Source organism: Ciconia boyciana, chromosome 26 (genome assembly GCF_034638445.1).
Source record: "Ciconia boyciana chromosome 26, ASM3463844v1, whole genome shotgun sequence".
Classification (NCBI taxonomy): domain Eukaryota; kingdom Metazoa; phylum Chordata; class Aves; order Ciconiiformes; family Ciconiidae; genus Ciconia; species Ciconia boyciana.
The window spans coordinates 1,423,889-1,438,087 of NC_132959.1; positions in this window are offsets into that span (position 1 = coordinate 1,423,889).

Below are 14,199 nucleotides of genomic sequence, written 5' to 3' on the forward strand. Positions count from 1 at the left end.
GAGCCGTCAGGTGTCAGAGCCGAACTCCTTCCGCGTGCTCTAGAAAACAGAAGCACAGGGGCTCTCAGTACCGCCCGGCTGCCGGCGGACACGAGAGACGTAGCTAGAGAGCGTGGCTGTTTGCTCCACCTGCCCCGCGGCGTTGGCCCCAGCCGGAGCAGGGGACAGCCCGTCCCTGCAGGGCTGGGATGGGGCTCTGGGTCCCTGGTCATGGGTGGCGGAGAGGGAGCCGGTGGAGTGGCTCTGGGAGAAGGTGGAAGCCATTTCTCCTGGCTCTCCGGAGAGATGACAGGTGGTGGATGAGCAAAGGGGAAAAACAGACTGCGGGGGCGAGAGGAAGGGGGGCTTATTGTATACTAAATGAGCCCGTATGTCATGGATCCTGGCACCCCCGACATATGGAACCCAACACAGCTGCTTTGCTTGATGTGTCCAAATAGACGCTGGCTCCCGGCTCCCTCCGGGACGCTGTGCCGCCGGCCGGGAAAGCTGCCTCTCCTCTCCCTTCTCCTCCCCCCCGCCGCCTTCCCTGCGTGGCTCCGGCACGGGGGCCCCAGGCCCGCACAGATGCCTCCGGCACCCCGGGAGCGGGTCTGGGAAAGGCAGGTCTTGCTGCAGGCGCATCTTCCCCCCGGGCAGGGGAAGGGCTGGGGTGGAGCAGGGGAAGGGGAACAAACTTCAGATGGGGAAATGCTGCTGCTGGAAGAGACGGCAGCCTGGCTGGGAAGCCAGCCAGGCAGAGATGTACAACATATTACCTCTCTCAGGCCTGACAAGCTTGTAATGAGCCATACGACTGAGAAATGGAAACTAAACGAATATGGACAGGCGATGACTGGGAAGAAATAGTCCACATTCCGCTTTAAAAGACTGGCAGGGGGCAGAGCCCTTGATGCGCGTTTGCAGAAGCACTGCCCAAGAAACACAAGGAACCCCGTAAGGGTGCACAGAAATATCCGCACAGCCCCTCTGAGCCCCCCCAAATGTAGCTGGCTGTTTCTTTGCATGCTTACACAAACACGCATGTACACACACAGGTACACATGTGCACACAGACACGTTTCCCAGCACCTATGTGCAAATGTTCCCAGTCAACGACTCCTCTGTGAGAACCCCACATCCATGTATGCACAATAATTTACACTCGCGCTGGTAAATCTACCCCAAGTCAAGCATCTCTGTGTGCACACACACACACTCACCCTTGCACTGTGATATTCAGATAGCACTAAAAAAAATAACCGGGACTTTTTTTTCTATAACACAAAACCTTTCGGCTCTGCGTGAGAGTACAAGTAAACCATCCAAATCCTAAACAAAAAGTTACTCTTGTGAATCCCTTAGCCTGGAGATGACGGAAGGGCTGATGGAAAAGTGGCTTTCAGGATCCATGGAGATGCCCTCTCAAGGCTTTGAGCTTGCAATAAACTGCACTGTCCTTAGAGCACGGCTGAGTTTGGTTTGGTGTTTAACTTGCTCTCCCTGCGATCAGCTTCAGAGACAAACCAGCTAGGGACCAAGAACCACGACCAACGCAGGAGCGTCTATCTCAAGTTCCTGAATTAGCCACATTTGCTGTAGCCGTCCACTATAGCCGCGACTCCTGCACCTTGTTTAACCTTCTCCATTCCCCTCCCACTTTAATTTCTTTTCTCATTCTGCTCTTGTCCCCCTCCTGCAGAGCTGGGACCTCCTTGCTAGTGCTCGGAGGGAGCAGTCCTGCCCTGCCGGCTGCTCTGCCCTCGGGAGCAGCGTGTCCATGGGTGAACACCACCCAAAGCAAGCTTGTGCCTGGCTGCTGAGCAGCGGCAGCCCTTCATGGCCAGCTCGAGGCTTGTCGCCACGGCCGTGTTTCCCTGCGTGCTGGCGGTGCCGCCCCGCTCCCGCTCCCAATAGCTGTCCCTGGAGCATCGCTCCCGGCAGCGGGGCAGGGCTGCTGCTCCAGCCATGAGCACAAGCTCCGGAGAGGCTGCGGCCGGGCCGGGAGAAGGAGGGAAGGTCGGCTCTGGGGCTGGACACGTGCCACGGCAGCTCTGCACTTTCAGCTCCTGGGCTGTGGCGAGGAGTTGGTGCACGGACGTCCAGGATCACGCTCACGTGTGCGGCTCCGCAGCTGTGTGCGCAGCTTCTCTTTAAATACTCTCCCCCCTGCTCTCGGGGGACGGGGAACTGCATTTGATCTCTTCTACTGGCTTCACTGCTCTTCCGTCTCCCTCTTATCCCGGTGCTGCTGCTCTGAAAACAACAGGCCTGTTCTCCTCTTGCTCTGCAAACTCAGGTGCTGCCTCATCCGACCGGGACCGTGCTGGAGGTGCAGTCCACATGCGGGTGAGCCACCCTGGTAAGAAACTGCGGAGCGGCTCCGCTGCCTCCTGGCCCCATCGCTTCAGCATGGGGGAGGGAAGGAGACAAACAACCACCTCCTGTCCCCTCCTGGGACACCAGCACCGAGGCACAAGCGTGTCACTTCATTCTGGAGTAGGGGAGGCTCCAAAAACTCCTTCTCCTTGGGCAGACGGGGATGGTGACCTGGCCCAGGAACAGCCCGGGAACCACCCACTGGTCTGCCGCGGTCCGCAGAGGGCACAGGCTGTGGGACACGTTGCTGTCGCTGTTTCAGCATCCTTGTGAGTGAATTTAAGGTGTATCAAACACGGGAGGCAGGAGTCCTGCACGGGGGTCTCAGTCACAGAAGGATGTCGGCAGGAGATGCCGGACCATTTGCATGAAGACAAGTTTCAGTACTGGACCCAAATAAACTCCTTATCCCGCTCCTCCTTCACTGGGTTAGTCCAGTCCTCAAAAAGCTTTTCCTTCACATAGATGACTTTTGCTCTGAGGGACTCTTTTTCACTCTTTCCTTCAGATGAACCATAAACTGCCATCTTCCTAAATTAATCTATTGCAAGAACCTCGTTTAAACCTACACTTGCTCCAGTCCTGCCTCCAGCAAAACCCCTGTAACGCTTAAACCCCTGTAACGCTTAAACCCCCGACGGGAAGCAATGCTTCCCACCTCCTCGCTTGCCCTTTTCCTTGCACTCCAGACCAGCAGCGTAACAATTTTTGAAGACTCCCTGGCCACGCAGAGTGTGTCTGGGACCCACTTTCAGGCCATCTGAATGGAGGTTCCTTTTCTTTTTCCTGATCAGAAATCCCCCATGCCGCCGCCAAGCCCAAAGCGAAGGACGCGCAGGCGGGTTTGTGCGTTAAACCTCGCGCCGAGGTCAAGCCCCCTTCCCGAGAGAGCCTGCGGCTTTGTGCAGAGGGCTACCTTCCCGCACAGACCATGCTGCTTATCTCGCTGTCCCTCTCCCCACCTGCCACGCTACCATTTCAGCAGCATCAAACCTCGCAGCAACATCCAGGAGCGCTGCTCACCCATCCCCAGGACAGCCACCTTACCCCCAAGCCGATGACCATTCCCGGGCTTTTCTCTTCCAGCAGGATGAAGCTCAAAGTAATCCAAGGAGGGAGGAACCGCTTGGCTCATCCGTCCATTGAGGAGGCAGAAAGTTTCCCCGGGTGCGCACGGCGTCCTGCTCCGTGGGATGGACCCGGGGGGTCAGGGGGAACCCCGGCAGCCTTGGGGCCCAGGCATGCTACTCCTTGGGCAGGAGTGCGAGCGGGCCACCGCACGTTGAGATGGACACCCCAAGGAGGCATGTGCCCCATACGCTATATATACACCCCAGCCTCGCACGCCAGGTCTGACACCGGCCGCCTCATTGGCCGCTCCGGTGCTCCCCCCCTCATAAATATTAAAGTCAAGAGAGGGGATGCCATTGGCTGTGCGGGAGGTTGGAGCCCCCGGGAGAGGAGGGAGGTGGAGGTTGGATGTGGTCCTGGAGGGTGGATGGAGGTGGTGGGCTGGGAGGGAGGGAGGGAGGGAGGGAGGAGGGTGGGGGTGCTCCGGGAGAAGGCGACATCTGTTCTCCATGCATATTTCATAAAGGAGAAATAGAGAGATGGGAGCGAGCGTGGAAAGGGGAGAGGGAGAGACAGACAGGCAGGCAAGTCCCTGCGCCAGGGTGGGACGAGGAGCAGCATCTGCAGAAGAAGCAGGACCCATGGCACAGCCTTCCCGGTGGCTCCCACCGGCGTGCAGCCCCCACAGCCGCGGCGTGGGTGCGTGTGTGAGCTGGGCTGCGTGTCGGAGCTGGGCTGCGTGTCCGTGCTGTGCCGGCATGCACGGGTGTCCGTGTGCACGCAGCTGTGTGATGCACCAGTCTGCGGGTGCATGTGCGGGGCGGGCGAGCACTGGTGGGTGCCTGGAGCACGGACAGCCTCTCCCAGACAGGCTCTACCAGCAGCAAGAACTATCCCCTAGGCCCTGCCTGTGAGCTGCCGTAAAATTCACCTGTAGTAAAGTTTGGTGAGGAAAGAGAAAGAAAGTGAAAGAAAGAGGTACCCAGAATACACAGGTACTGCTTTGAAACACTGATCCTCTATTTAACCATGAAACAATGATCTCTTTTGTGGGTTAGATTTGGTCTCTGCCTCTCACCCTTCTTCGATTTCGAATTCTCCTGTTAAACTCTGTCTTGAGAAAATCCGCTCTAGTTTGTCCGCATTATCAGTAAACTCCCTGCTCCGAAATCCCTGCGTCCCCCATCCCACACATACATATCTGTGTGTGTCCTCCCAGATCTCCCTGCAATTTGCTTGCTGGAGTCTCCCACCTTCCTCCTCTCCCTCCTCCGAGTGCTAGAGGTTACGGGCCCCCCCTCGCCAGGCCCTGGGGGCTGGTTCCCCCTCCCCTGCGCGGCAGGCGAAGCCCAGGTGATGGGCATTCGCACCTGGGCGGACTCCAGCCCGTGGCACGGATCAGCAGATGGTCTCGGAGTTTGCAGGGCGAGCGGCGGACGAGGCAGAGGGATCAGGTGGCAGCGAGAAGCCTGCCTCACCATTGCTATGGCACCGATTATAAAACAATATTCGCCTAATGAGCTCGTGGCAATAGCCACATCCGCCCCGAGACTAACGCGCGCGCGATGCACAGCGTGCCTGGATAATGCACTGGATGCAACGCACGTCATGCATCTATCACACGCGCGCCCTTCTCGCACGCACAGATCACTTCCCTCACGTGTGGACACACAAGCAGCACATACACATCAACCTGGGTCTGCACACCCTTCACCAACCCCTTCCAGCCCCGTTGCGCACCCTGTACCCCGCTGCCCGTGCACACGTGTCCCCCTCCTCCTTCGCTGCAGCGCTCCGCCTGGGCCCCCCATCTCCCCCGAGAGCCTGATGGGCTGTTTGTATTTATTTCTCGCTCTGCACTCCCTGTCCCTCCTCCGTTCCCGTCTCGCCTGCTCACCCCCAGGGCCAGCTCCTCTCCCCCTGCCAGGATGCCAGCAGGGCCCCACCTCTCTCCACAGCTGATGCTGGGCTGCTCCGGGCATCCTGCCGGGCTGGGCTCGGGGAGCAGGGGAGGGAAGGAGCGGAGCTGGCTGCTGGAGCCTCCCCACTGGGGATGCCAGGCCCGATCTGCGCCGGCCTCGCGGCCATCGCGGCGTGCAGCATCCAGGCGAGCGGGCAGGTTTCGGCTCCCTTCAGCAGGCTCCCACTCAAGTTCTCTCAAGCCGAGGCATTGGCAGATCCATCCTCCCACCCCGGATCGTTGTGGCTCTCCCACGGTGCTCTGCGGGGACAGGGACTGCCTGGCTCGCCCCCGAGGCAGGGGACACGAACTGGGGACAGCCCTCTCTGCTCGGCTGCAGTGACACAAGCACAGAGTCTGCTCCCAGCAGCCGAGGCCCCCCTCCCATAACGCAGTCACCTTAACTCTGCCCTGGGATGACGCAGACTCTCAGCCTTCCTCCTCCCGCAGGTAAGAGCTGAGATTGCAAAGGCCCCTTCATCTGTCAGCATCCAAATTTTGCACTGCCGGGAGGGAGGATTTCATCTGGGAACATCCCTCAGCTTGGAAAACGGTTGCTCTTTGTACCTGAGAAGCGTCAACGGGCAGGACGCAGCCCTGATGCCGAGCGCTGCACGGCACGCACACAGCCCACAAAGCCTTGCAGAGCCAACCGGCTCGTGGAGGGCGAGATGAACGCCAGCGGGGCTGTGCCGGGGAGTGGGGGAAGATGAAGCCACAACCACAGGTCTCACGGGAGGGTGATGGCAGAGCAAGAAACTCAAGACCTTTCTCCTGCAATCCAAGCCAATATTCCCCCCGTGGCTGAAATCCTCCCTGGTCCCTGCTCAGAGCCTGCAGCCCATGGGAGCTGCCATGATCCCTGGGATTTTGGCTGCTGCCTCGTTCTCTACCTCCTCAGCAAGAACTTCTGAGCTTCAAATATGCTAAGGCTGGCCAAAAACTGATGAGATTTGGGGGAGGGAGAACAAGAGACCCTCTGGCTTTGTTCTTCACTTCTGAGTTTCCCAACTTCCTGGCTGGCAGAAACTGGTATTCCTTGTCAAAACCAACCGGGTTTCTTAATTGCAGGAGCCCACAAGCTGGAGCCTGCAGAAAATCCTCGTTTCCTCTGAATTCCTGGGCCTCCTTTCCAACACAGCGTTCAAGAAGAAAGAGGCTGGTGAACACCGGTGGGAGCACAGCCAACTTTAAAAAAAAAATCTCTCGATAACCTTCAGCTTGACCTGTGAGGTTGATGGACCCAGGTGGGTCCATTGTGGTGTTTCCATCCAAGGAGATGAAGCCCTCCAGGACTTGCCCACCTTGACCCAGAATGTTCAGGGATCAGCTGCAGACAGAGGAGCCGTGGCATGGGGCCGGGGGGACCTGAGCCAGGCTCGCCGCTCCAGGCCTCCCGCGTGTGTGCAGGGAGGGCACGGTGAGGTATGAAAAGAGACTAGAAGAGGCAGCATTTGGCAGGAGATGAGGCGACATATTGTACAAAACCACTGGGGACCACACTGGCCTGCGCTTGTCAGGGAAAACAGGCAGCTTTAACCCTTGTGCTGCTGGAGCAGATCCAGCCGGAGTTTTGTAACTTTTATAGAGTGAGGGGTTGCACGTCCAAACAATGGGTGGGAGACCTGGAAGGAGATCCCTGCCACAACTCATAGATGCTGGAAAGACAGAGTCCCCGGGGGGAATTACTACTCCTGCCCGTCAACTGGTACCTTCATGCGCATGGTGGGACTGCACCCTATCTCTCCAGCAAGGACCCTCTGCAGAACAAAAGGTGCTGGCCTCTGCTGTGTTCCTGTGACCACCCAGCTGCTCATTCATGGCAAAGTCTTCTCTGGCAGACCTGCCTTTTTGGACCGTTCCCTGCAGCCAAGCCATCAGAGATCCCGTAGCATCCACAGCGTCACGTTTGGTGCCATTATACTTTGCCCAGACATGCAGAAGTGCAGTTTGTGGAGGGGTCAGCTGCCAGCTCCATCACGTCTGGTTTGCAGCACACTCTTGCAACCAACAGCTGCAGCCCGGGCTGGCTGCGAAGGTTCAGACACTCTGCACAGACGGTGCAAGGCCTCGCTGACCACACTGCGATGCTCAGCCGGGTGACGCTCCAGCTACCAGACTCTTCGCAGACAGGGAGCGGGAAGCAGAGCTATTTGGATCGATGCTGGAGAAGCAGCCGGGCAGCCTGTTAATCTTCACTCAGGGTGATGATGACCTGTGAAGCCAGGGCTCGAGGCCTTTTTGGGCAAGTATGTTAGAGCACGCGAATACATGTGTGCACGTGCAAGCTGCGTGTGCACAAGCGTGTGTGCACGTGCAAACTTGGGCTGCGGAGTACACGTGCGTGTGGGTGGGTGGCTGAGCAAGGTCCAGCACCCCTCAGCACGTGTGTTTGTGCGCACACCCATGTTTACTTGTGCATGTGCCTAGCTAATAACAGAAGGCCCCTGATCTGCACAGCTCTCTCCACGCCCTGGCCACGCTTGCCTGGCTAGTGACAGAAGCTCTCGGCTCCGATAGCCCCTCTCCTCGCCTTTGTCTCCCTGGCTTTTATTGAGTGCAGGTTTTGTGAGCGGTCGGTGACAGACGGCCCCGGTGCTCGATAACTAGACAATCTGTCACCACCACCACTGACAGCTTTCACAAGGAGCCCCTTTCCTTTCATCCTGCCCGGTTCCCTTCGCCTCCGCTTGTCCCCCTTCCACACGTGCTCTCTGGCTTTGTTCCCCCCTAAAAGCCAAATAGCGACAGAAGCTCCTGATCATAATATTGCTCTAATCGAGTCTGTCATAATCGGATCCAATCTAATTACGTTCAGATCCCTCTCTTCTCCTGACTCTCTCTATTGCCTGTCCATCTGTCCCTCTCTTCCCTTCCAGTCTTTGTGTCCATCCATCTGTTATCTGCAGGCCTTTCTCCCTTCCCATCATCTCCCTGGGCCCCTGCCCCATTCGCAGCGTGGCCGCCCCGGCCCTTTCCTCCAGCGGCTCCCTCTCCAATCCATCTCTCTTAAAGGCCTCTCCATCAATCCATTTAGCAGCAGCTCCCTGCCTCCTCTAGCCCATCTGCTTCTCCCTTTCTGCTGGCTGTGAGATGCAGAGATGCTGTTTTGTTTGTATGTCGATCTTGATTAGCCCCAGAAACCTCACTGTTAAAGCTGTGCTGGCACTGGGGAAAGATCACCTGGGTAGCAGAGAGCTGTAGGTCCTAAGCAGCATCCTCCATCCCTGCCTCATCATCTACCTCCTCCAAGCAATTGCACCACACACAAGCACTCAGGCTGGACACGCAGGTGAAAGAGGCCGGAGATAAAAGGATGGGGCCCCAGGAGGACAGGGCTGCATGAGACAGGCTGGGGAAGAGCAAGCTTGAATCAGTATGTCCCCAAACCACCTTCCTTTTTCTCCAGCCCTGGTATTTTTCTCCAGGAATGCACACGACTGGCTAGACAACGGACAGACGGGTGGACAGACGCGCAGGCGTGGTGGTGGCGACATCTGACCGGATGTTCTCACTGCACACCGAGAGAGGACAGGGTTGAGCAGAGCTGGGGCAGACGGCTGCAATAGTACCCAGTGCGGGAACGAGGTGCCCAGGTATCAGCGTGTTGTGGATTTGGGGCGCGGGGTCACTCCAGGGTCTCCTGTGCGGGTGCTGGTCTCTGTCAGAGACAAGGGCAGCAGCAGAGATGGACCCTGGGCATGATCCAGTCTGGCAATTCCTACACTCCTATTTGTAGCAGTCAGACCCTGATTTTAAGCACATGTTGGACTCGGATGCCTGCTGGGTGCCAGCCAATGGCCCTTGCTTGCTGTGATAGTTATCCTGAGCTAAGCTGCCTTCGTTCCTTCAGCTGGACCTCGTTGCTGCTTATGGGTAGGACACAGAAAGCAGTTGTCAACAATCATGGCAGCAGGGCTACTGGAGACTGACCATAGGCTACTGGACAGAGCACTGGACTGGGACGCAGGACTTGATGTCTCCTTTAGACAGCAACATCACACAAAGGCTCCGTTACGTCTGTATCCACTTCACTGGTCCATGGACCAAAGACCTGCCAGTCTACGTAGGCAAAGGATGGGCTCGGGCCCACTTCACAGAGACTCGAGGCACACAAAGCTCAGAGGTCTTTAAAGTATTCAGCACGGACAGATCTAGAGCAGTTTCAAAGGCGCGCAGAGGAGTAGCTCTTGTGGCAGGTAGCAGGTTTTCTCCACATATTTATTTGGGAGTTAAAGCTAAACACTCTCCCTTGAATAAACCATGCCTAAGCAATTGTCACTTGTGAAAACAGGGTCTGGTTGTCTGAATATGCCTTAAAGCGGTACGTAGAGGAACACCTCAGTTTCTCTAAATCCTGAGCTAGATATCAGGCAGGCAATAGCCCAACTGGGAGCTGAACGCAGCCACACTGCAATGCTGACTGTCAGGGAGAAGCAAAGGGGGTGAATGACAATCCTAGCAAGGCCATCTGCGGGACAGCTCGACTCCGGCCAGCTGCAGCCACTGCTGCCCAGAGCACAGACGCTGGGCTCCAGTGCTGGGAACAGGAGAGGCAGCAGAAGCTGGGCAGACTGGAGAGGAAGGATGCTACACGGGGAGCAGAAGTGTCATGTCAAGTAAGAGAAATAGAGACTTCTTAGAGAAGTGACAGAGAGCACGGTACTACGCATGCTGCTCTGCCACGTCCCACGCTCAGTCCCCAGCTTGAGTAAGGCAATGGTAGCTGTTCCTATAGCTCACCCAACAAACTCTCCTGCCCTTTGTCAGAAAGCCTCTTTCTCTGGTCTCCAAAAATCAATCCCTTCACCCCTCCGGTGGGCTTCACCTCTATTTTAGCTACTGATAAAACATAGAAAACAAATTATTTAAGACGACACCAATTTTTTCTTCCTGTCTCCACTGCTTCCTTCTCCCAGAAGCCAAACAGCCCTGGCTTTGTTCTGGGTATTAATTAACTTTCCTGCCTCTTAATATTCCAGAGCCATAAAGTTCCCAGGAGCTGGGAGGCCGGGCGCTAAGAAAACACACATTTCCTCTCCTTTCTCCTTGTCTCATTGACTGTCACCCCCATATGTCTCCCCCCTCAGGGCACAAGGGCAGCTGCAAACCCTCCTCTCTGGGCTCAGCCCCAGCCCTCTGCCTCCCGGGAGGCAGCTGAGTTCAGAGGTCAAGAGAGTCAGTGGCATCTTCTTTTTGTGCAGAAATCCCTGGTAGAGTTGCGTGGGGAGAGAAGAGAGGAAATTGATGCTTGCAAATTATGTGTGCGCATGAAGGGGGGAGCGTGTGTCTCAGCAAGATGCCTGGGGGCTCTACGGCGAAGACAGCATGTGCCAGCTGCCCTCCTCAGCAAGAGGAGTCAGGGGCTGCCCAAAAAAACTAGTCTGGGCTTTGATGTAGCTGGAGGTGGTTTGGGGTAATCCAAGCGCTATCTCAGTACCAGAGGCATGGCTGGGAGTTCCATGGAGAGTCTGTGGGGTTATCAGTAAGGACAGGACTTCTCACGGATCTTTGCAAGGCAAGGTACAGGGATGAGGCTGATTTTGGAGGACAGTTAGGAGAAAAGTGAGGCAGAGATCCCTGGGTTTCTACTCCTGCCTTGGCATATTGTAGCCAAAAAAGCCGGCAGCAGGTAGTGAATTACTTCTCTCCAAGCACAACAGGAAAAGGTGGCTCCAGTGTCCGGTCGATGTTCTCCAGGGCTGTCCTGCCAGCACCAGACTCACTGGAGCTGAGTGCAGGGAGGAGATGGGAACAGGCGCAGAGCTGCAGCCTTCACCTTCAAGAGCAAAACACAGCGCAAGGTGCAGACAGGCAACTGCCCCTGGGAGCAGCTGCCCCAGCCCTCGCTGGCGTCAACGGCCTGTTTATTTTGAGGAGCAGTTCAGCAAGCCTTGCTAGAAGTTGCATCACTTCTTTTTCCCCTGGCAGAGGGCTGCAGAACTTGCTTCTTCCAGGCTCAGTCTCTTGAGGGTGAATTTACCCTTGGCTGCTCAGCTGCTTTCTCCTTTCTTCCCTGTTTCTGTGGTCAAGCATTGAGCAGGGGAGAGAGCTTGCAGAACCCCCGTCCCACTAAACCAGCAGAATAACTGACCTGCTGAACTCAGTGCCTAAAAGATGCCAAAGATGCCAAGTGCTTGGACAGAACTCAAAGCTGTCCAGCATCTATAAGCGTCAGGAAGAACTGGTTAGACCAGGAATGACGTAAAACAACCTCAAAATGTAGTAGTTCTGGAAGAAATTCAAGTATTCATGCTTTGGAACAACAAGCTAAAGTCTTAAGAGTCAGAAGAGAGCATCTTCCCAGTACCTGAACTTGACTGAGATGCTGAACTGAAACGGAGTGAGCTTTGTCTCCTCTGCTGACTGTGCTAGAGAGATGGTAACCTTTGTCAGCTGGGAAAGCATTTTAAATCACTGCAGCAAGGCTTGCCAGGAGAAATCTGTCAAAGCCAGAAAACAGCCAGGTATCTCTAGAGCGTTCCTGTGAATTGTTTCCCAGCTGGACTACGTCCTCCTGGACCAGCTACGGCAGACACAAGTGGTGCTTGCTGCATCCCTTCCCTAGACCAAGAGGCAGCCAGGGGTACTCTGCTGTGAGCCACTGCTTCAAAGACGACCAGAGATGGAGCAGGAAAGTTGTTTGCTTTCCATATGTTTTGCATAATTTCCCATGCAAACTTTTCTAATTATCAAAGCAAATGGGCTTTGAATGAGGGAATTACGTTCATGTCAGCCTACCTCAAAGGAGGCCGTACCGCTGGCTTTGCACTGTCACCCAGCGCAACCTAGGCTCTACCTTATTTAGCCAGCACACATCAAAATATGCATAGTTGCTCCTCAGAACTCTGCAATTCCGTTTCTATCGCAAAGATAAAAATAAATCTACATATATACCAATACTCAAACTACTTTCCACATTAATTTACTGAGAAGGCACTTATTCCCCATTGCTTATTAGCATTAGGGATGCTCTAATTAATGCACATAATCTCAGGAGTGATGGAGAAAAGTGTATCAGGGGAGTTATCAACTTTAAGGTTCGCACAGCTGAGGACAGCTGCTGTTATACCAGGATGGGCAGGAGGAACTAGAGACACAACTCAGCCCCAAACCGAAGGCAGCCACTGTCCATTACAAAGGAAGATACACAAAGGGTCAAGCCTGTTCATTTTTCAACTGGGGACATGTATCTACTGCAGATAACTGTACTCAGACTGAAGGCATGGAAAGGACGGCTTAAGAGTGAGCCTTTCTAGGGCTAAGACACTAACTCTGGGCTTAAAGCAGCAGACAGCAGCTCCCTAAGGGGCAGCGATTTAGTAGTCGTACACAAAGCAGCAAAGGCTTTCCTGGTCCCAGCGGAGGGGAATGAGCACTCCCAAATCCACTGTCAGCTCTTTGTCTGAAGATCAGGAGTGAGACTAAACAACTGAATAGGTCACGGAGATCCCGATTCCTCCCAGCTTGCCCCATTTATGATCTGGAGAGGGATGCAGGTGAACATAAGACCTTTTTGCATGGTCTTGTTTCCGTATAAAATGGGATTTCATTCTCCACGACACACAAAGCAGCCCCTTGCACCAACATTAGCTTTACTTTAACAAAACACCTTTGTATTTCAAGTACTGTTCACCTCAAGGTCTCAAGAGCATCCCCTCACCCCCGTGAGTCACTGGTGTCACCGTGAGAGAAGGGCACTGCGAGGGGAAGGGAAGCAGCCACAGCCAGTCTGGGGAAGGACAGGGAAGAGAAACCTAGGGACTAGGACTCGCTCTCGCAGCTCATTTGCTTCCCAGATGAATCCCGCAATCCTGACTATTTCTTCCCCACCCCCTTTCATCCCACACTCAGGCCCAATTCCCCAGAGGAGGGAAGGCTCAGAGCTGCACGGCGCAAGCCTCATCATCAAAAGCCAGCTGAGCAAAACAAATTTACTGACCATGGCAAAACACAACAAGAAGGGCTGGAAACACCGATGGCTACTGCCTTTCCTTTTACCCCTCTGTGCAGCAACAGTGCTGGCACCAAGAGAGTTTGAGGGACACGCAAACCCCCAGCTCAGGGTAAATTTTGGGCTGACAGTCAAGCGAAGACTTGCGGTGCTCTCCAGCGTTGGCAGCAGGAGGGAAAATGTGTCTCTGCTGCAGCGCCTGCCAGCCTAGCCCCCTTGCTTCTCCCTTCCTTTTGTCAGCCACTGATAGGAGGGTTGCTCATTGCACTGTCCACAGGGGAGACCTGTTGGCCATCCAAGGAGCGGTGTAGGCACAGACAACGGAGGCAGCTGTTTGCTCGCCTCGCCAGAGAGCAGCTCTGAACAAAAAGCTGGGAGTGGAAAATGGGGCTGGGAGTGGTAAAAGGGTTTATTTCTGTTTGTATGGGGAAAACAAGGATGGAAAAAAGAAAATTCCAACAAGAAGCCTTCGAGGTAGGGGAAAGCCCAAACCCAGGCACAGAATCTAGATTTCAAAGATGGGAGAGAGAGCAGTACGGCAAGGATGCATTTTTAATTTGAAAATTATCAGGAACCCTGTGTATATTGACCCAATTGGCTGATTAGCCATTACTGATCCCACCATGTCTCCACACAGCGCTGCTCCACCATGAATTAAGCATTTGCATTTTGATATGTAAAAAAAAAAAAAAATATATAATAAACTTACCTTAGGGAAGGAAAAACATACTCTACAAAATTCTCTGCCAGACCACATGCTGTCTTGACCACATGCTGTCTTGAGGTCCTCTGTCTCACCCAAAATACTTTCATGCATAGAAATGGTCTACTTGGATAATTTTGGGCAACTGATTTT